Source organism: Phalacrocorax carbo, chromosome 8 (genome assembly GCF_963921805.1).
Source record: "Phalacrocorax carbo chromosome 8, bPhaCar2.1, whole genome shotgun sequence".
In the NCBI taxonomy this organism is placed as follows: domain Eukaryota; kingdom Metazoa; phylum Chordata; class Aves; order Suliformes; family Phalacrocoracidae; genus Phalacrocorax; species Phalacrocorax carbo.
In genome coordinates, this window is record NC_087520.1 from 32,239,199 (window position 1) to 32,261,572 (window position 22,374).

A 22,374-nucleotide genomic window follows, 5' to 3' on the forward strand; every position below is an offset into this window, starting at 1 on the left:
CATTTATCAGCACACTGCAGACTGCAAGATGAGGACCACCATGATATACTTCATAGTTAATTTATTTCCATTAGTTCACAGCTAAACTTAATTTAAAAGAATTTCTAACAACTGGATTGGAAAGGAGAAAACCTAGAGACTTTCCAGTGTAGAACTATTTGGGGGAAAAAAGAGGAATTTCTAGAGCTGTGAGTTTGTGTGGGGTCTCAGATGTGGATGTTTGACACTTGGTTGTGGCACTGATACTAGCCTGTTCAATGAATGCCCCATATTTCCCAGCACATGATAAGGGAGATTTACATGTGTGCCCAGACAGATGAATGCTCAAGGCTCCTTCAGCATTGCTCTCTTCATGGCTGAAGCTTTGCTAATGGAACACCTTTTACAGCAAGGACTGATAGACAGTTTAATTACTTTCTCTTTGTCCTTCTGGTGGGTAATATTAACTGTTCCTGAAAACAAAGCATGTACTGCCTCTCCTGTAAACCTGTCAGAGCAGAGACACACTCCATCCCTCAGTCCTCATCGTCCCTGGTGTATAGAGAGAGTTAAATGGGTTCTGCTGATGAAAATGAAAAAGGACTTGCTCTGTAACTGGTGTGGAGAGGGAATGGAGACAGGCTTGGTGCAGGACAAAAGGAGTAACTGTTTGCACCATTTTTGCTCTCTGTTTTACAGAATTGCTCGCTTTCTTCTGTTTTACCTTTTCACCTGTCACAACCTTGCTGCAACATGGAGAAAAAGGGATCCTTGAGGAAGTGGCCTGGTCACTTCCCCAGCATAGCAGTTCTTCTCCAAGTACTACTTCAAGCACACATCCTTCCAGGAGCCAGGTGGTTTTAGCTCCAGACTAAATCTCACTGCACACACCATGTTAGGATTGTCTCACAGAAGGATGGAGAAATTCTTCTTATGATATAGGAAAAAGTTAACATTTTTTTTTCTACTTGCATACATTACAGTGATTTTTTTTTCCTGAGAACTTAATCTTCTATATTAAATTAAGTCGAATAATCCTCTTGTCACTCTAAAAATAATTACCATAGATTTTTTAAAAGAACATAGGAAATAGAAGATTTTTTAATGCCCCAAACCCAGATCTTTTCTTTCAAGCATTATTTTAATGAGAAAAACAGTGTTAGATTTGAAACTGCAATTAAGATGAGAGTGCGGAAATGACCAGTTTTATTTTTTGACTATATCTGTTGTTGTCAATGCTGCTAATAGGTTCCACAGCCGCTAGTAATAATTGGTCTAACACCAGATAAAACTAGATTTTCTTTTAGGCAGATATATAAAAAAATAAAAGAGAGAGAAAAGAAATATACGGAGAGTAAAATCTCCTTGGTTTTGAAGCATAAGAACTCCAGAGACAAGGAATCAACTCCTCCAGGTCTCATTTCAGTATTTGAATGTTCTCCCCTAATTTCTGTCATCAGCCCAAGCTCTGTCTCCTCCAGCCCAGGCTGCCCTTCTGACGCACCAAGCACAGATATAGTCCCAGTGGGAGAGGAAGCAATGACCCTTAATCAGCAATATCCCTTTGCATCTCTTAGAAGAAGCAGCACTAATTTTGGTAGTTTTCCTTGTAAGAGATACTTATTTTCCTGTGCTCTTTGGCACAGATCCATTAACCAAATGTACTTTAATGTCAGATGCATGACCATTACAAAATACAAAATACAAACTGAACTAACATGACAAGGTTACTGATTGCAAAGACATGCAGGGTCAGGGTTTTAATCCCCACTGGATGAAACTCTCTACTCCCTGTGCTTAGGCGTTTTCTGCATTGGCACCATAAGCCCTTAATGGAGCTTCCCAGTGCAGTCCTCAGAAGGGAACCGATAAAACTGAAATAACTGTGACTGGCACCAGTGCGCTTGTCCTGGCTATAGACAGGGCTACTCTTCAGACCAGCTAAGGCCCGAATGTTTGCGTAAATCAGGACAGCAGGAAATGACCCAATATTTGTAGAGTGCATTTTGAATTGTAAAGTTTATTTTCTCCTCTAAACTCTCTTGTTTTCAACTGTTAAACTACAAGGATCTTATTATACTGTTACTAATATTTCAACAGACCTGAAAAGTACCCTAATTGAGATCAGTTCATTTTGCTTATACAGTCCTTGCTGCATTACCTTGCAAAATGGCTGAATTGAACAGGTTTGAACAATGACTCAACATACCTGTTGCTTTCCAGTGTCAGGATGTCTTGGTTTATTCCCCAGCCATGGCTAATGATGTCTCCAACATTGTCTGCACAGCTCTGGGATTTGTTTGCTTGTTTGCTTATAGCACCAGCTTCAGCAAGAGGCGGGAGCATGAAGCATCACACAGCTGATATAAAGAGAGCAAGTGTCTTTTGTAATTCCTTGTAGCTCTTTCAAGTACATCCATTTATTTGACACTGATGCTGTTGTATATTTTAACCAAACACACACAAACAAAGAACCCAGTCCTGAAGCCTTTGCTTATTCAGTGTCTGAGAAAAGACTTCCAGATGTTCCTTATAGATATTTAAACTCTTTTAATCTAAATTTGAATTTTGGATCTAAAAATCAGTGAGTGTAGCTCCCTACCAGAATCTGAAGCCTGATCTGGAGAGAAAGTTTAATGATCATGTTGATGCCCGCTAGCTGAAGCTCTCCTGAGATATTTTCACATCCAGGAGAGGATGCCAGTTTTGTACTCCAATTACTTTTAAGATATTCCTAAGCCTCATCCCGCAGATTTATTGAAGTGAAGGATGAGTGGCAATATTCACATCACTTTTGTAGAGAAAAGTCTCTAAATGCAGAAGCAAATTTCCCTGCTTCTCATGCCATCATCTAGAATCTCCCATGATTTACTGTCTGTGTGGTATCACTATTATTCCAATCCATCACAAACTCTAACCATGCTTGCGGGTCTGTTTTACTCCTTTATCTTTTAACTAGATGTACACAAATGAATACTGACTTCAGGTCTAATAACCAATTTACACAGATGCAAATGGGTTATTGTGCCTTTAATTTGCAAGCATGGTTAATGTAATTTAAAGCATTTCTGCTTTTTAGCCACACAGCTGCATATGGCTTTTAAAAAGAATGATCTTCCTGAAGGATTTTTCTCCACTAATGAAAATAATGATTGAACATCAGGTAAAGAGCCACTCTGCAGGCAAGAAAGTGATATTCTTGTAAAATGAGGTATCTTATACAGGTTGGTAGTTGCATGGTCTGAATATAACCCTATCACCAAACAGACCTGCTTTTTGCTGACTGTTTTGACATACAGTCCTTTCTTTTGGGTGATGGAGGGGAATGTATAGGACAAACATGTTCATAAATATAACATTCCTCATTTAAGTGATCTTTCCAAAAAGTAAGAACTTTCCTAAAAATACTTTAATCCTATATAATTTATTCCACTTCCTGTGTAAAAGCAGAAACAGCTTAAAAATTTCAATAATTTTGTGTAAAATATTCCTGAGCTAGTCATTCTTATGCTGGTTTTCCACTTGATGCAATATGACATCGTGGAGATACCTTATCATACTCTGAAAGCTGACATTATAAGGCACTACTGAAAATATTGCAGAGCTTTGCATAGCAAAGAGCATTCAGCCAAGTAGCTAGTGAACATCCTGTGTTTTTAAACACAGATACCTTTGCTGCTTCAATACTACTAGAAGTTTGGGAGACAAGCATCTAGCCCATAATATTTATATCATTCTTAACTGTCACGGGGACAAAGAAATCCAAAATTGAAAGGAAAAGGGAAAAAAGGAGAAAAAGCAGTCTAGCTGGGAAAGCTTCAGGGTCTCAATTCTTGCATATTGTCATTTTTACCATGGTCAAAGTCTCTTTTAATGAAGGGCTGAGTGAACAAACAGAAAGATGTCCCCACTTTGGAGAGACTACAGGCTAATCAGATCTACTCTCTCAATACAGGCGAGCACTTGCACAGTGTGACAGCAAAGGTGGTGTCACCAGCACATCAGTGCCCATGGAGCTGGGGCTGCCACTGCAGCTGTGCTGCGCGGGCTGCTCCTGAGCACACTACCCCACTGCACAGCAGCCCCTTTTCTGATGGAGCAGCTCAGCTGCATGGAGCACACTGGGGTCCCACCGCAAGGGAGAGACAGTTGCTGTGTCAGCACACACATGTTAGATACCAGCCCAGCTATTAGAAAATGCAAAGCATCAGGGCTTGCACGGTCTTACGCACAGTGCAGCAGGCTGAGCAGTGCTGATGCACTAGCTTGTGTGGTCTCCCATCACTGGGAATAGCTTTTAACTGGCTATCTCACTTACAAAAGCATTTATAAAACTGCTAAATACCAGAAGTGCAGCCTGCCAGTATCTTGGTTAACAGAGGACTAACTTCTCACCACATCCACTACTGGCACAAGATCTGTCAAAACACACAGTATTAAAAAAAAATTAGGGATAATCTTTATAAACAGTTGGTTTTGATATAAGATGTGGGTTGGATTTTTTTATCTTTCTGCATTGTGTAAAACTTGATATTTAAATTGTGGCTTCATTAGGGAAGGCTGTACTTTCAGATACCTCACATTTTCAAAAAAAATGTCAAGCTTTCCTGCCTGGTTTTCCTGAAGCCTTTGGAATTGGATCTGAATTTCACACAGATTCAGAAATAGTGTTTATGTAGATTTTTAAAAAATAGGTTTTAAAACATCTCCCAGTGGCTAAATCCCTTGCTTCCTGATGATAAGGAAACACTTTTTTTTTTGCTAGCAGTTTACTGCTGTTTTCATAGCTTTGTAAACCTAAGCTTTAATTTTTCTTCCCATTTGTGTTTATGTTCAAAGGTATTAAAGTTGAACTATTGTAAAATTAATTTCTTTGGGAAACACAGCATTATTTTTCTCCCATCCCTGATGTTCATATTGCCACTGAGGGGAGGAAGAGAGATGGAACGGGAGAGGTCTCTGAATGTTGTAGTAGACCACCTGCTTGTTTTCTTTGCTGATAAAGAGAGTTATTCCTTCAAAGTGGAGTGGAACGATGGCTTGGGACCTTGGCTGTAAATAACATCTCACATGGCTGCACTAGGAGAGGAGTCGATATCATACTTTGTGGGCCACTGAGTGTCTGGGAATGAATGATTTATCATCACGTTTAGAGGAGGCTGAACAAGCAAAAGAGTTTTATATTCTGAAAACTCAAACCTTTGGAGAATGTCTTATATATTCTGTGCTAATAAGAAGTGTAGTAAAATATTACTCTGAAGATTTGCCCAGACACATAAACACATACAGATGCAAATTTGTATAAAATGCATTGGAAGAGAGGAGGTAGAGTTGGATGTGAATGCAAAAAGGAAAAACTAAACACAGTTGGACTGTTGTAGCTAGAAAATTAATTAGTACTGCATTTTTCTGCCAAACACAGAACATGCATCTCACTTTTAATTGTCTCCTGAGCCATGGATATACAGCTAAATAGATGTGATAAAAGGTCAGGGGTTTTATGCTCCAAACTGAAACAATAAAAAAGACACAATTAATTGTCCCAAACCTTTTGCATCTCGTAAGGAGGGCAAATAAGGCAACTTCAGTGTGGTAGTTTAGACTTGATCCTGTCTCATATAGTTCAGGGACATACTGCCCTTTCCCTGTCCCACCTAAACATTTACAAACTCTTTGCTCAAACACTTTCCAGGTAGGGCAGGGGGTTAGAGTACACCAGAGCTCACAGTGATGCTGGTGAGCTTCAAACAATTTACAAATCTATCCATCTTAATTATCAAAGTCTTCAAACTTTTATTTCTCTCTTGAGGCCTGCTGTTTTCTCAAAATCTGAATCTAATAAATCCCATTCCTCTACCAGTAATGACAAACAGGGGAAAAAAGCAGTGCTGTGAAAAAAAATAAGAGTAAAGGACCAAACTCCACAAAAGCATCTGAGACTATAAGAATTTACCCTCCCTGCAGACAGACTTACCCCTACCTGCAGAGGGTCCATAGGTAATCTGTGAAAACCATGCTCTGATTCTTCCAGTTCCTCTTGAGGGCTCCAACTCTTCTTTCCCTGATGACCATCTCAGAGGGCAAGTCTCATGCCTGGCTACCTTGTCTAGCCTGTGCAGCAGCCTTCTCTCTTCTCCATGATGTTAAGCCTTCCCCTTTCTACTGCCTCCCAAGAGGGCTTGCTACCCTCTCCCTTCCTCCTCCAACTTGTGCCCATCCTTCCCTGGCCACAAGTGATTAGTGTTTTCATCTTTGGCAGTAGCAGCGATGGCAAATACCTTTTTCTGTTTCACCTTCCTGGCACTGGAAGTAGCTCATTGCCATCCTGCTGGGCTGTAACTCATTTTGTTGTGCTGCCAAGGAAGAGTAAGTTTTGGTAGACTCTGTGTCAGCTACATGGCAGCACTCAGGGCTTCTTCAGCTCCAAACTGCTCCCAGTAAAAATGATTTATGATGGACATCTTTTCCCAAGGTAGTTTTGAAGAAATGACCCTGATATCTGTATCTATATTTTTATGGACACATACACATATAAAAAGCAATGCTGACTTTTTTTTAAAAAAATATTAGGCATCTCTGTGCAATGAATACAGAATTTTTCCTTTTTTTTTTTTTTAGTGCGGTCATATTCCCTGGATTAAATTTCAACATTACCTTACAGCATTTAACTTACCCTGTTTAGTGTTGGAGTGGTGTAATACTGAGATAATATTACAGAAATTTGAAATCAATAAGTTTTTTATCCATTTAAAGAGCTGCTCAGATTTCTCCTAAAGTTAGGAATCATGCACAAGTTATATCCTCTGGAAAAGGAGCAGACATTTCACTGCTGTCTCTTTACTCCTCATTTTTTTTTGCAAAATACTCCTCCTTTCACCTTAATAAATATAAGAATTAATGAAAGCTTTTTTTTGCACCTGGATATTATTTTTATATAGCCATCAAAAGGAAATGTGAACAGGACTGACAATTCATTTATCTTTGTGTGTTGTCGTTTAACCTCAGCTGGCAACCAAGCCTCACCCAGCTGTTTGCTCACTCCCCCTGTGGGGCGGGGGAGAGAATCAGAAGAGTAAAAGAAAGCTTGTGGGTTGAGATAAAGACAGTTCAATAGGTAAAGCAAAAGCTGTACACACAAGCAAAGCAAAACAAGGAATTCATTCACTACTTCCCATGGGCAGGCAGGTGTTCAGCCATCTCCAGGAAAGCAGTGCTCCATCATGTGTGACCACTACTTGAGAAGGCAAATTGCCATCGCTCTGAATGTCCCCCCTTTCTTTCTTCTTCCCCCAGCTTTATATGCTGAGCATGATGTCATATGGTGTGGGACATCCCTTGGGTCAGTTGGGGTCAGCTGTCCCAGCTGTGTCCCCTCCCAACTCCTTGTGCACCCCCAGCCCATTTGCTGGTGGGGTGGGTGAGAAGCAGAAGAGGCCTTGACTCTGCGTAAGCCCTGCTCAGCAGGAACAAAAACATCCCTGTGTTATCAACACTGTTTCCAGTACAAATCCAAAACATAGCCCAGTACTAGCTACCGTGAAGAAAATAAACTCCACCCCAGCCAAAGCCAGCACAGTCTGAGAGAAATGCAAAGTAAAGAATTTGTAGCAAGTTGTGTTCACATCATAATAAAAGGGCAGCAAGAAGCCCTTTACCAGCCAGTGCAATTTTTTTGCCTCTTTTCAAAATCAGTTTCTCATTGTGTGCCTACAAATCCACCTGCTCTGAATATGCATTCAAAGAGAAAGAAAACAGGACAACTTTGAAAGTATATTACATAGGGATTTGGAAAAAGTACTTTATAATTACTTGGAGATTTCGTCAAATTGGACACTGTATTCTTGTGCATTTCAATAGGGTATAAGAATGCACTTGGCTGATGACCATGGAAAAGGGAAGCCAGCATGACACTAGCATGGTACATAGGTCCACTCTTGCTTGTAGCAGTATCAGTGTGTATCCGTCCCCAGTGAAGGTGTGACTGCCTGCAAAGGCTGTCATCTACAGAGGGCCAAAGAACAGAGAAAATTATGACCCTGAGACAGAAATGATTCATATATGCTGTGATTAGATACTGTTACGTGGATAGGAGCATAAGATGAAGGGGCTGAAATTAAGATTTGGAAGAGCTAGTTCTCCTACCCCATCACAGGGGCTTCTCCATCATGCTTGTAGGATGGAGATTATTAGCTGTCTAATGTGGGTGACACTACAGATTCTAAACCATTGTTTAAAAATATCATTTTTTTCTACAACAATTTGGAGGAAATGGCCCAAATCTATCTGCCCCAACCTGCTCTGTCCCACCCACTCAAATACACTAGGTACATTAGTTCTCACCGCCACAGTCAGGGGCTACAACTTCACACATGCATCTGTGTGACACTCCTGGCTCATCCTGAGTTGGAAGAAGGCCCCAGTGGAGTTAGCCCATATCAAGTGCCCTGAAAGCCTTTTCCTGCTAAGATGGTTGAGTAAAGGAGCCACTCAATTCCTTTAGCAGGCCTCGCACGCTCTGAACTTACTAATCAGAACAAATGTAAATAATAATATTTATATAAAAAGTAGCCAGGGTTTGTAACAGGAATGGAAGAGAAAGGTTGAGGGAAGAAGCATCACCAAAGAATTAGTTATGGGCATGAACAAGGCAGGTTTTTTAAACACAAATGCTATAGTGCCCACTAAGCACCTGCCAGAAAATTTCAAATAATCAGCGATGAAAGGTGAATCATGACAGTGAATAAAACAGGCTCTGCATACCACGCCAAGCTGGTATTTCCATAATGTCCAACTCAAGGAACAGATCCCCACCATTACTGTTTACCTAAACCAAAGGTTTATGTGGTTCTTTGTCCTGGAGATAAGATACAGTCTCTGCACAGAAGGGTGTTAAACTAAAGACTCACAAAACTTCCGGTCCAAAGGCAGGGATAAAACCAAAACCATTGTTGAGTCCAAGATAAAAAAGATTTTTGGCATTCAGTTTGGCAGCATTAGCATGTGGTATCAGGAACACTTTCTTCCTACTCTCTGTCTCTCAACAGCAGCACAAGTCAGATGTGGACGTAACAATGCTTCAGTGGAAGCAACGCTGTGTTTCATGTGCTCTCTCTCTCTGGCATTTCATTTAATTTGCAAAAATCTGACAACTCTAACCCACCATTAAAATGTGTAATAACAATGACAACAAAAAAGCATACTTTGAGGGAGCATACACATGTAAATGCAGCTGATGAAGAAACGTAAGTAGAATTTCTGACTCATGATGAAGAGATTGAATAATCTGGTCAGACAGTTTTAGTAATTTGTCATTTATTCATTAACTTGTACTATAGCACGCTCCTATTTATTTTGAGTGTAATGGCAAAGTACAGCTGCACAGAATGCAGGCAGAGAGCTAGCTAAAGCATAGTTTTAGGACAGATGGTATCCTAGATTTGTAAGAAGGCATTTCTATAATTAACAGTGGACTCACCACATCTAAAACATTCACTCGTGTAATGTGCCTTCATGTATTATCAGGGTTATACTAAAGCCTATCAATTACTTTGCAGAATTCATAAAAATATAGACATCTAATATATTTGGAGAGTAAAAGGTGAGTCATTAGCTGCATGTTTATTTAAAAAATTTAACTTTATAAATAAGGCTTTTTCCCCAGGCTATAATTTCTAATTATGCACCTATATAAATTCTTGCTATGGTATTAACATTTCATAAACTACAAAGGCAGTTTTCAGTCTGTATGGAATATTGTAGAAAAATTTCAGTGCAATGCAACTTAATAGCATATAAAATTATAGCCCAAACTCTTGTTCAATGTTTTTGGAAGCAGCTCTCTCTCTAAAGTGCATGGTTTTTTTCTACTTGGGTAAGCCAGAAGTTCAAGTACAACTGGGTGAACATTTTAGTCTTAGCTTAACCTCTACTGTTAGACAGAGTCTGGAAAGCTATCAGCTATTGCTCAAGAAAAGGTCAAAAATATCTGGCAAAAAGACTGAATTCTTTCTTGCTGGATATAGAGGTTGATCCAAGTCCAGCCAAAACAACACCAAAAATATCTTGCAAGAAATGCTAAATAAAGAGGGAAGTATCTTAAAAACATAAATTATTACAGCAGTCAGATTGGAGGGAGAAATCTACCTGCTTTTTTTAATCATCTCTGGTATTAACTTTACCCCTGAAAAGGTGAGACCTTTTGGAGACTTCATGAGAGTCGTGCCCATGGGCTGCAGCTACCCACAGCTCAGTAGGCCACCATGGCCTCACTGCCTGCGCCCTCATGTCCCTGTGTCCCATCCATCACTCCCCAACGCTGTTTCCCAGGATGGTTGCGCACAATGGAGAATTTGCCAGAGAATTAAAATCCCCTGTGCTTCTGCTCTCCAGGGCCTCATTCTTCCCCCATGAGCCCCAGTGATTCCCTGGGGTAACAAAGAGCTGCTTTTTTTTTTTTGGTTTCTGAACAAGTTCTCCTGCCCATCCCTCCCCCGGGTTGCTTTAGATGCTGGTGACTGCCCACACATGCAGAAAGCCACAGATTATTCCAGCAGAACCCTCTTCCTTCCCACAGCACCCCTCCTCTTTCTGTAGGGCCATACTGTAACATGCAAATTATTTTAAAAATTAATTAATATTATGTCTTTTAGCCATGCCTATCATCACCAACTTCAGGCCTCTGGTTTCCAGAGATCTGCTTTTGACTTCATGGTATCACATTGACAGAGAATCTATAGACAACAGAAAAGCTTCCTAATGCAAAAAATGTTGCTTGCTATTATCAGGATTTTCAATAATTATTAGCTAATCTGTGATTCACTGTGATGCACTTCACCAGAGTCTCATTAGCCAAACAATCCTGCCTAAATCATCCATAAAATAAGGCCATGAAGTTGGACTTTAAAAGATGCCTTCCCTGATGGCAGAAAGTATTTTGTACAAAATCATAAGCAGCAGCGAGGAATCATCACCCGTAGGATAAAATTATATTCTATCAAGCAGATAATGTAATACTGATATGAGATGAAGCACGGTAAGGTTATGCCTTTGAAAGCCAACTAGGAGTTCCCCATTCAAAGTTATCTTTGAAATTTTGGGGGTAGTGTTTATAGCAAAAGCTGTGTGTGCCACCCAGGAAGAAAATGGAAAACATTCTGGTGAGGTTTTGGCTTTCAGGAGGAGGTCTCAGAGATACAGCCACATAGTTCAGGCAGTGCAAAGCAGCCTCTCTCCAGTGCAGTGATCATCCCCAGAGGGGTGGTCTTTGTCCCTGTGCCTATTGCCCTCATGCCGAGTAAGCAAGGCAGGCTCAGCGCCGGCATGCCATGGCTGGCGCTGGCAGCAAGGAGCAGGACTGGTGCGCCTCACTCCCCAGGTATGCAAAAGTGCTTCTGACATTTCTTCCCATTTGTTAGAGCAACCATCTGCCCAACGGACTTGTTCTGAGGTGTAAAGCACAGCTCAGAGAGTCTTTACTGCTAAGAAATATGCAATAAAAATAGGTAGAAAACATCTTATGTAGAGCTTTCATAGACAGAATAATAATGCTGGGAAAACAGACTGAACTTCCACATATGGTGGCTTAAGTTGGAAGTACTGGAATAGACCGTAAGTACACACATAGCTGTAAGAAAAATACTGATTTTGCTGGAATAGAAAATTCTAATCAGTGCTTAGTGTTCATCTGTTAACAGTATAATGGCTGAATTCTTCCTGGTTATCACTGCAGTTAACATCTTCATAACTGGTTTCCAGTTTCTTCCTGAAAACCTGAACTCCACAGTAGCAGAAACTAGTGAGTGGTAGCAGGATCACTGCTGCATGCAAAGAGTTCTACAGGAGAACATATATCATAGTCAACGTTATACAGGATTATGAGGATTATCTCCTAAAAAAGATCAAAATAAAGCAGACCTTCTGAACAATGGAAAACGCTATCTCTAACTAGCAGAGTTGTCAATTTATTTAAACAAATATCTATTTTTACATGGCGGGTTAATCACAGATTAGTGAAGTAAAAGCTTTAATATTTAAGTAGCTGTAAATATTTGAATTCTAGCATTTTTATAGAGTTTTTACTGTTTATTTCAAATACCTTTCTGCTTATTCATATGATTTATTCTGTGCCTAATCAAATATATACCTTATTCTCCTTTCTGTTCGTTCAATACGCTTAAGATGAGCACTGAACTGAGCAGGCTGTAGGTCCCTGGGGTTGGGACAGAACGTGCTCTGGCACAGCTGGGCTAGAGCTGCAGTCCCCCAGCACCGTGACTGCTGCCCACTGGGTGGTTACACTGCCTGCCAGCTCAAATACCTCACAGATGACATCCATACAGCCTGACTCCCAGAAACACAAATTAATTCCTAGCATGCTATAAAGCCTGTCCTTTCCAATTCACCTGGATACCTGCCTCTGCGTTTGAATGACTGCCTGCAGTGAACTAGACATGACTGAATTACATCCTGGAAATAATCATTCTGCTCAAAAATTTTCACCATGTAGAAGGCTTAAATTAGAGCAAAGTCACATCTGAGCATCAGGACTCTTACCCACAAGGAAGGGAGAAGTATATTTATGCACCAAATTTTATTACCTACATGTTATCACCTAAATTAGCCTCCTGACAATCAGTAGAGCTTTCACAGGGATGATTTTAAGTCAGACATATGTTTATCCTTAACAGGAGCCACCTTGAACAAATGTATATTGCATTTTTTTTCTAAAACTCTACAAATAGAACTATTTGTCCACTAAACACTTTGTTAGAACTATTTGCTCGCCTCTAAGGATTCATTTCATTAAGCTCTTTCATCTCAGATTCTTTTCCAGGATGCTTTTGCAGATTAATTGCTGGAACTTATGTATTTTGACAGAGGTCATTACCATTATTTTAAATTAGCAAAGTGTATTTAAATTTTTGTAAAATTCAGACTCTCCTGAACGTTTCCTTGAACGTTTCCATATGTTCAATACCTCTTATGAGTATTGGACTTTGTCTATAGCCAGTATTTTCTGCCCACTCTCTTTCCACCTGACAAGCTCCTATCTGCTGAAAATTGATTAGTTACCACTCTGTAATACACAACTTCTAATCTACACGTACCAAATGTGCTGCTGAGGTTAAGTTTTGCTATTCCCTACTAGAATCTATACAAAGGTGTGTTCTGCTGACAAAGAAACCCCCTGTCAGAAGTTGACTAGTTCAGATCTTGGGAGAAGGGAAGTGAGAAGGGCTTAGTTTTAATCTAATTTCCCTGAGAACATTGAGAAAAACATCAGAGTCTGCACATGAAGCATGTGGAATCAAGTGCAATCTGCCTTTCAGTTCCCATCTTCTCTCCTTTGCTTGTGGCAGCACCTCCTCTTCTGGTGCCACAACCTCTTTGGAGAATGAGAGGCTCCTATACCTGGACCATTTGTGACCAAGGAAGTGACTTAAATCCCATAAATTCTTGGAATGTTGTTGGTCCTTTGGGGCTATGCAACTCTTTCTCCTTTGAGAAAAATTGCCTTAGGCTTGTGGGCTGCAGGAAAGTTACCCAACAGAAAATTCATCCTGGCCACGATCAGGGTCCAAACTTCCCAGCCAGAAGTCAAGAAGCAGAGAGAGGCATCACTCACATCTATCAGTTTCTCAAGTCACTCTCTGTAGCAGTCCCTATTTCTAAGCTCTGAACATAGCCCTTCACAAGTGACTGCCACCATCTGCCAGATATACCCACTGACTGGTTTATTTCATTTTTGGGGATAAGCTGTTCAATTTTCTGGATGGGTTTTTCTTCAGTCTGATTCCTTCCTACCATGGCCATAAAATGTTCATTTATCAATAGGCCATAACCAAACTTCCACAGTGTCACGTCCCAGATCAGCACTTATTCCTCCATGTGCATTAGCCCTGCAGCTTTCTGAGTACAGTGAGCACTGAGGAAACATGAGCAAGTAATTGATCCTGCTTGAACAAAATAGTAATTTCATTTCTAATTTAGGAGCCATAGTCACCGACAGTCTTACTGAAACAGTGGGTAGTGGGTTGATTCACCAATATACTGAAAAGATACATTACTGATTAAAGGCTGATGTGCTGACTGAAAAATATACATCCTCTCACATGCCCTTCTCCATTCCACAAATGCACACTGCAATGAGAAGGGTGTGGAGGTGCCCCCCTCTCAGGCAGGCTGCTGCAGAGGTGTTCTGCTGGCATCCCCATCCAGGCTGCTTTCTCCCAGTGCCAGGGTTGCTGGGAAGAATGGGAACAGAAGAGGGAATCTGGCCCAAAGTTTCTTTTTATTTCATATAAAGAAAAGTAATATAAATTATTAAGTCAGAGCACCTAATTCATCTGTACAGGATGACGTCAGGTGTTTCGGCTGATAAATGAAGACATCGACTTATTAGCCTAGTTTTGGCAGAATTATTAAGAGCATGTTTACATTCAAGCTCATTAAGGGAGACATCTAAAACCAGAAGCATCCAAAAGTAATGGATGCTTTTTGAAATGGTTGGCTTCAATCAGTTGTGTTGCATTCTTTTATTAAGTGGATAGGTTTTTGTGGTTCAGGCAGAGAGCAGCTGCAGAGTTCCTTAAAAAATAAAAATACAGTCTTGAGCTGTAAAGGAAAATTAATTAAATACTTAGAAGCCTTTCTGTGTGCCAGCCCAGATATGCTGTGTTTAACACAAGATGTTTCTGCCTAATATGATTTTCTGTGTTCTGTGTGTTTTATATATAACATTCTTTTTCTACTTGAACTTTTTTTTTTCTTGAACTCTTTCTTTTATGATCTAGTATTAATTGGAAAGATGGGGTTCCTGTACATTTTCTGATTGCACTGATTTAACAGAAGTCATGATTTTGGCTTTATCCACTAGCCAGATTCACAGCGTCAACACCTTTTCTCTCGCTATCTCACTCACTCATGATTCAAAGACGCAGTACACTGGAATGCTATGTACTTAAATCCCTAACTGACAGTTGCAGTAACTCACATCCATTTGGAGTATTACTCTATGTTCTCACAGCTTAAGTGGCATTTATAAAGGTATTTAACATAGAAAATCTTATAAATAATTTAAAGCACAACAACTCTGAATACTGAGTATCTATAAATATATTAGAGAGAGAAGAGACAGAAATAAAATGTATTTTATGTTAAACTGTTATTAAAACAAACAGTCCTGGCAGAAGGCCCACAGGTGAGCACAGGAAGGTTACCCCCCCCGTACCTGGATAATCATTGTGGTGAGGCCAGGAAACAGAGGCCATTGTACTGCAGAGGATGCTGCAAGTCCTGCTGGCTCAGCTTTCTTCCTCACTTCTGCAAGAGCAGTATCCTCTCTGCCATAGCAGCTTGTTTCTGTGAGCTATGTAGCAGCCAAATCAGAAAACCTAATGCAGCAGTGTTTAATAAAAAAATTTTTCATACTAAATTTAGCTTCAGGTCTTGACTGGAGGAATGCTAGAGATGACTTCTTAACAGCAACATTTTCTTCTTCCAATAGTTCATCAAATATTTATTATAAATAAATAATTTTAAAAAAGGAAAATAAATCAATGCATTCTAAGCAAATAAAACTCATTGCCCCACCTCTAGTTCAGGTCTTATTTGCTTAGTATCTGTGATGATGAAGTAATTATACTAGTTGTCCAGTCATCCATTGAGTCTCTCTTGAAAAACTGGATGGATGTGACTTGAATTTCTAATTCTTTTGATTTTCTAGATTTATACTACTGGAGAGCATAGCATGATGTGATCCTGGCAATGCAAATAATGAAAAGGAAAGGAGAAACAATCTTAGGTTTTTTAAAAGTAAAGCAAATTCTCCAGTTTCACACATGGAAAACATGTATCCTTCTTTAAAACCTTGCACAGTAGGTTCATCTCACCCTTTACTTTAGGAGCTGGCAGATTGCTGAGGCATTTATATTGCAGGTCACAGAGAAACACTTGGAGAACTGAGGCCTAAGCATTTAAGAAGTTGCTGCAGATCTTGTCTGATCTGTTGGTTTCTTATATGGATTTTTTTCCATATGAAGTGCTGAGAGTTCTTTGAGGTCAAATATATGTCAATTTTCTGTGTGGGAGGTGTTACTAGTTTCTGTTAGCCCAGTGGGAAATACAAGGTATTACCTAACTCAGTGGTGCTCTCTCTTGGACTTAACATTCTTTGTTTTAGTAACATTTTTAACAGTAGCATTCTTCTTTCAGTCTTTATTAATAATATTTTGTCTTCAATTCCCCATTAATAATACCACTTTAAGAATGTGATAAATCAGGATGTTGGTAAACAATTGTTAAAATTATTTTGTAGACCCAAATGTGGAGCATTTTTTTGAGTTTTGTCAACATTTGTATTTCTTCCAAAGGATGATTATATTACTTCTTCCCCAGAAGAGGGACAAGTGTTAATTTATAATCTATAAAATATTATTTTATAATAATGATCTTTAAAATATAAGATATTACAAGATGGTGATCTGATAAAGTTTTTAAAGATCCCGGTGTAAGTTAAAGGCAAATATGTTACTCAAAGAGAATAACCACAATATGTAGGTAGAGACACTTCAGAGGCAAGCAATACTCGCCTCCATACCACCAGGCACTGCTGGCCTCTCTGGGAGTCAGAGCTTCTCATGGTAATGTTGAAGCTTGGCTGCTTCCCTGTATTTAGTATACTTCTGCAAAGCAGAGTATTTTTTTATCATTCCCAAGACTGAGCTGAGCTGGCTTTTACTCTGCTGCTCTGCCTCTGGGTGATCCACCTCATTCAAGCTCTTCCCAATAAATTTACTATATCCCTTTTTGTATGCAGGGTTGCACTGAGCAGTGGAGGTGCAGCAGCTCTCATCTGCTGCAGGATGAGCTGCTGAATGGCAACCCCACATGCTGACTGGACTTGACAGATGACAATTTGTATATATTGTCTTCTCTTGCCATCTTATACTCCTAAGTGTTATGCAGCCAGCATCGTGCCTTTTATTAAAAAAGGCTATATGCCTTAATTTTCAGATAAATTTTACAGTGTGGAGTAATCTGGTTTTCTGACTGCTCTTGATTTAATTGCAAGCACGGTGTACTAAAGGATGAGCTACTGTTACATCATTATGAATATAGTATGTTGCCTTCTCTTTCTGTATGTTCTTGCATGAGTACCTTATACTGTTAGATTGTTTAACAAAGAATATCAGATAAGAAAGCTAAAGAAAGTAGAAACTAAAGGCAATTAAAAATGCATTTGCTGCATTAGGTGTGAACTGTGCCTAGCCAGAATGCAGAAGTGTGCGTTCTACCTTAATCTGTTTCATGGAAAGTAAAATGACACTTTTTCGTGGAAATGCCACTTGTCCAGAGTAAGGATGAAAAAAGCAAAGAGATAGCACAGTCTGACAGTTTTAAGCCTGAATTTCCTAATATAAGACCAATCAGTTCTTTCTCAATCACTGTGTTAGACTTCAGCCTATCACCTGGATCCTGGAATAACTTCAAGACAGTGCAGCCCACTGCTTGCAGATGGGAAATAGGAAGGTCATCATGTATATTGAAAACAATCCAGACATTTGAACTTGCAGCTTCTATGACCTTTTACAGACTTCTTATGAGAGCACAGATATGCTGTCAATTTGGTTTGGGCCTGATCAGGACTGGAATTTCGCGGGTGGGGAGAACGAAGGAAAAATGCAATTATACCTCTGGATTTGATGTTAAACCAGTGACATTTTAAAGGCAACCAGGCTAGAAGTTGCCAACCTGTTGTGAGCTACTCTGAGGAAGAAGCTCCACAGTGAAAGTCACTGTGGTGGAAGCAGAGATGTGAACATTTTAGCACCTCTCTCTCTTGCTTTTTTTTTTGTTTGTTTACATCCAATATTCACTTCTGCCCCTCACCAATTTTCTGCAGTTTTCAGAAGCAGGTCAGCATGTCATCAGCATATTCATGTTCCTGGGGAGACACTCTGAGCCCCAGAGTTTGCTTGAACGCTGCCTGTGAACTGCAAGCAGCAGCGCTGCCTGCTCCACTGCAGGAGCGCAGGGGCAGGACTGCCCTCCACTTTCACAATTTACTTTCTATCAGTAGGGGCAAAACTGGCCCCTGTGACTATGAAAACGTGTCAGTCTAATAAAAAAATGAGGGAACAAAAAAACCTGACAAAAATCTAAGAATAGAGTCCTGAACAGGACTTATTTCTGACAGAGGATTTAGGGCAGTAATTAACGTTGCTTAAATATGGTAGGAATACCATGTCACATCAAGTATATTACACTGCTTCTACACCAAGTCAAAGTACATTTCATTGTATATGCTTTGTATGTGTAACACTGGATATTTTTGCAGCTTCGTCCTTTTTAAAGGTGACCTGCACTGTTTTAATTTCTGAATGCATTAATTCCAAACAGCAGGGTATGAATTAAAGGCTCCTCAAGCATCCATTAGTATTTTGGTTATTAAAAATTAGTAAAAATCTTGCTAGGTGGCCGGGCCCAAAAAGTGGTGGTGAATGGAGCTAAATCCAGCTGGTGGCGAGTCACAATTGGTGTTCCCCAGGGCTCAGTGTTGGGTCAGTTCTGTTTAACATCTTTATCAGTGATCTGGATGAGGGGATCAAATGCGCCCTCAGTAAGTTTGCAGATGACACCAAGTTGGGTGGGAGTGTTGGATCTGCTTGAGGGTAGGATGGCTCTACAGAGGGGTCTGGACAGGCTGGTTCAATGGGCTGAGGCCAATAGTATGAGGCTTAACAAGGATCAGTGCTGGTTGACAGCCGGCTGAATATGAGCCAGCAGTGTGCCCAGGTGGCTAAGGCAGCCAACAGCATCCTGGCTTGTATCAGGAATAATGTGGCCAGCAGGAGCAGGGAAGTGATCATGTCCCTGTACTTGGCACTGGTGAGGCCACACCTTGAATATTGTGGTCAGTTTTGGGCTCCTCACTACAAGAGGGCCATTGAGTTGCTGGATTGTGTCCAGAGAAGGGCAACAAAGCTGGTGAAGGGTCTGGAGAGCAGGTCTTATGAGGAGAAGTTGAAGGAACTGGGCTTGTTTAGTCTGGAGAAGAGGAGGCTGAGGGGAGGCCTCATTGCTCTCTACAACTACCTGAAAGGAGGTTGTAGCGAGGTGGGTGTTGGTCTCTTCTCCCAAGTAAAAAGTGGTAGGACAAGAGGGAATGGCCTCAAGCTGTGCCAGGGGAGGTTTAGGTTGGATATTAGGAAAAATTTCTTCAGTGAAATTGTTGTCAAGCATTGGAACATGCTGCCCAGAGAAGAGGTTGAGTCATAATCCCTGGAGATATTTAAAAGATGTGTAGATGTGGCGTTTAGGGACATGGTTTATTGTTGGACTTGGCAGGGCTAGGGTAATGGTTGGACTTGATGGTCTTAAAGGTCTTTTCCAACCTAAATGATTCTATGATTCAAATAATGGAGATGCTAGTCATTTAAAAAAATTACAGGGAGAAATATTCTTAAATGTCACCAGCTACACAGTGCTGGAATTGCTTATGGGATTTCATGAGTTGCTATAAAACATGGCCCAGCAAAAGCAAAAGCAGTCAGCATTACCAGTCCTGTTAAGTCTCAGTGTCTGCTTATTGTGCCAGATACTCATCCGCTGTTAATCATCATCGCCTCCTGAGGTCAGCAATACTCCTGCATTTCATAACAAAGGAGGATTTGGGCTAACAGTGGAATATACGAATGGGACTAAGAGATGACTGTCCCTTCAGGAGGAATTATGCTGGTTTCATTCAATGGTCCATCCAGACTCCTTCTGGCTTCCCTGGAAAAGTGCTCATGAGCCAGGAAGGGGACTTCAGAGTTTCTCCCAGCCACCATCCCCTCAGGGATGGCTTAGGGATGAAGTCACATGGATAAAGTGATGAAGAATCCTGCTGCCAGAACAAATGCTGCTGTGAATCTTCTCTACTGAAATCTGATTTGGAAGTGGAAAGCTGTGGAAATGCCATAGGATTTCTCCATCAAAAACCAATTTCAGTTTGCCTAGGAGTAAAATATCATTAGCTATCTGCCACTTAATCTAATATCTGAGTGACAGTTACACCAAAAAAAAATACGGTCATCAAAACACAGTCTTTACTTTAAGCACCTGAATAGTTTCCCTGATTTCACGAGAATCGCTGGTGTGGATGATGCTGCAGGATCAGAAACTGCAAAGGGAGCTTCTCACTGTGGTATTCCTGCTGTTCATCACCTGTTCGGGGTATGAGTGTAGCAAGGTGATAGCTTCTGCACTGTAGAAGTCCCTTTTGCTGGCAGGATTAAATTAATAAATGGCTACAAATGTTATGATCCTAAGACCAAAATGATTTGCACAGAGTACCTGCTAGTTGGTGTAGAGCACAATAGTCCCCCATTATAATTTTAGTAGAAGAGAAGAACAAAAAGAGAGTCTTGTTATTACTCTAACTTAAGACTCTGAAAAACACCTTTGTGTTCCTAATTCCTGACTTTAATTGACTACAAAGATATCAGCGCTTCAGTGTTCAGCTGCTACATATCAATCAAATTTGGTGGGTAGTAAATACAGTAAAACTGAAGGTTTAATGCTATACATCGAGAGACATATTTGAGCTAAAACTCTTCACTTCAGCAGCACTATTACTACAATAACAGCCTTAGATTTATTAAAATAGAACTAGGTCTAAATGCAATGGCCTTTCCTTTTAATTTTTATTACTTATTTTTTATATCTATGAAACAAAACTCACTTAATATGAACTGGGTATTTTTACATTCCAAGCCTTTATAATTTTCACAATGCTGTTATTTCAGCAGGAATTTTTAAACATCAATTTTAATAAAAACAGTTTTTCAAATATTCAAAATATGATTTGTCACTAGGAATTTGATACAAAAATTACTTCTGTTTTGATTCTGTTTACCTATTAGGAGTTTTCTAACCCATCCTGCTGCGGAAGGCACAAAGCCTCACTGGCAGAGGACCCAGCTAACCCATTCTTGAGATGTGACTGAAGGACTGCCACTGCTGAGTGGAGTGGCTGCTAGAGTTAACTTCCTCAGGTACATGTTGGGATTGCCTATCCCTGCCTTCATGGGTGCCTTCATGGGGCCTGGTAGGGGAAGCACTGTGCAGGGAGTCTGGCAAGGTGGTAATAAAACTCACTGCAGTGCTACATGGCTTAAGGCCATATGTGAAAAGAAATAATGATGCTTACTTACTGCATGAAGCACACTAAGCTTTTGGGTGGAAAAGCAAAGCATAAGTGATTATTAGACTATTTGATTAAATGGTATTTAATAGTTATTACAGTAAAAGCTTTTATGACTGGTGGGGTCTGACTCCACCTGGCTGGGGAAGTGGGCTCTGCCTGCTAGCAGGATTCAGGCTCCCAGTAAAGGCTATGAAGGAAGGCAAGGAGCTGCTCTTCAGGCAAGTTGTCATAGACCTGCCACAGGACTGTTGTAGGATTTAAATCATGATATGATCAATAGGAATGGCTGAAAAGACTCCTAAGAAAAAAATTTCCATCAGGAAATATTGATTTTATGCAGTTTCAGTATTCTTCAGGATCATGTGAACTTTACTGAAACTTCCTGGTGGAAACCGTGTGGGTGCGTTTTCCTAGCAGGGAGCCGGCAGCTGGTCTGGCCCAACTGCTTAAGCAGTCTGTCTGGCCAGGTGGGGAGGTGGCTGGGAAGCTAGATACTAGGACCCATTTAAAAATTGGTCCCATTTAGTTATTAAAAAAGTTAATGTTTCTGAATAATTTGTTCCACAGAAGTCTTCATGCATCCAACTTTGCATTCTGGTACAGAATGAAGACATTAAAAATAAACGGAAATGTTCTGCAGATCATAAAACACACTTCCCATGCCATCCCAGTGATTAAATGAAGTTGCGGCTGAATAAAATGGTGACTTTTAATGAAATTTCAGGGAAAAAAGGCACAGATTTTAGAAAGGCACCTCAAATTTATTAAAATACAGCTCCCTCACATTACTTACTGCAAAAATCAAACTTGCTTGTGATCGTAACTCACTGTAATGACTTTACAGACTTGACTCTTGATCGCTTCTATTTTTTAATTGGGACATTTGCCTGAGAAACAGCTGATCCACAGAAACATTCTCTTTTTATGATACTGTATTCCAAATCGATAGTGGGGGCTGTCTTCCTTAATGTATTTTAACAAGTAGTAAACATAGCAAGTTTGGAAGCCTGACAGCAACTGAATAGTTAACTTCGGGCACGCACCCTGAGAGGAGAGCCAGGCGCGCCCGCAAAGAGCAGGTCGCTGCTCTTCTTTCAAGTGCGTCGTAGTTGGGCCTAAAGTGAGTCTGGGGTCTTGAGAAAAGTGGGAGATGCACGTGGAGAGCGCCGCCGGCCTCGCTTGCACAGGAAATCGCCGGGGTGCGG

The 22,374-nt window shown here is 40.3% G+C and overlaps 1 long non-coding RNA gene across 1 annotated transcript in view; it reads left to right on the forward strand.

Moving 5' to 3' along the window:
- LOC135314785 (uncharacterized) overlaps positions 1-22,313 on the forward strand; it is a 216,175-nt gene extending 193,862 nt beyond the window's left edge. The window contains exons 6-7 of the long non-coding RNA XR_010374270.1: positions 679-21,017; positions 21,737-22,313. This is a non-coding gene — a long non-coding RNA (uncharacterized LOC135314785). The remainder of the gene's footprint in view (positions 1-678; positions 21,018-21,736) is intronic.
- The last annotated feature ends 61 nt before the right edge of the window (positions 22,314-22,374 follow it).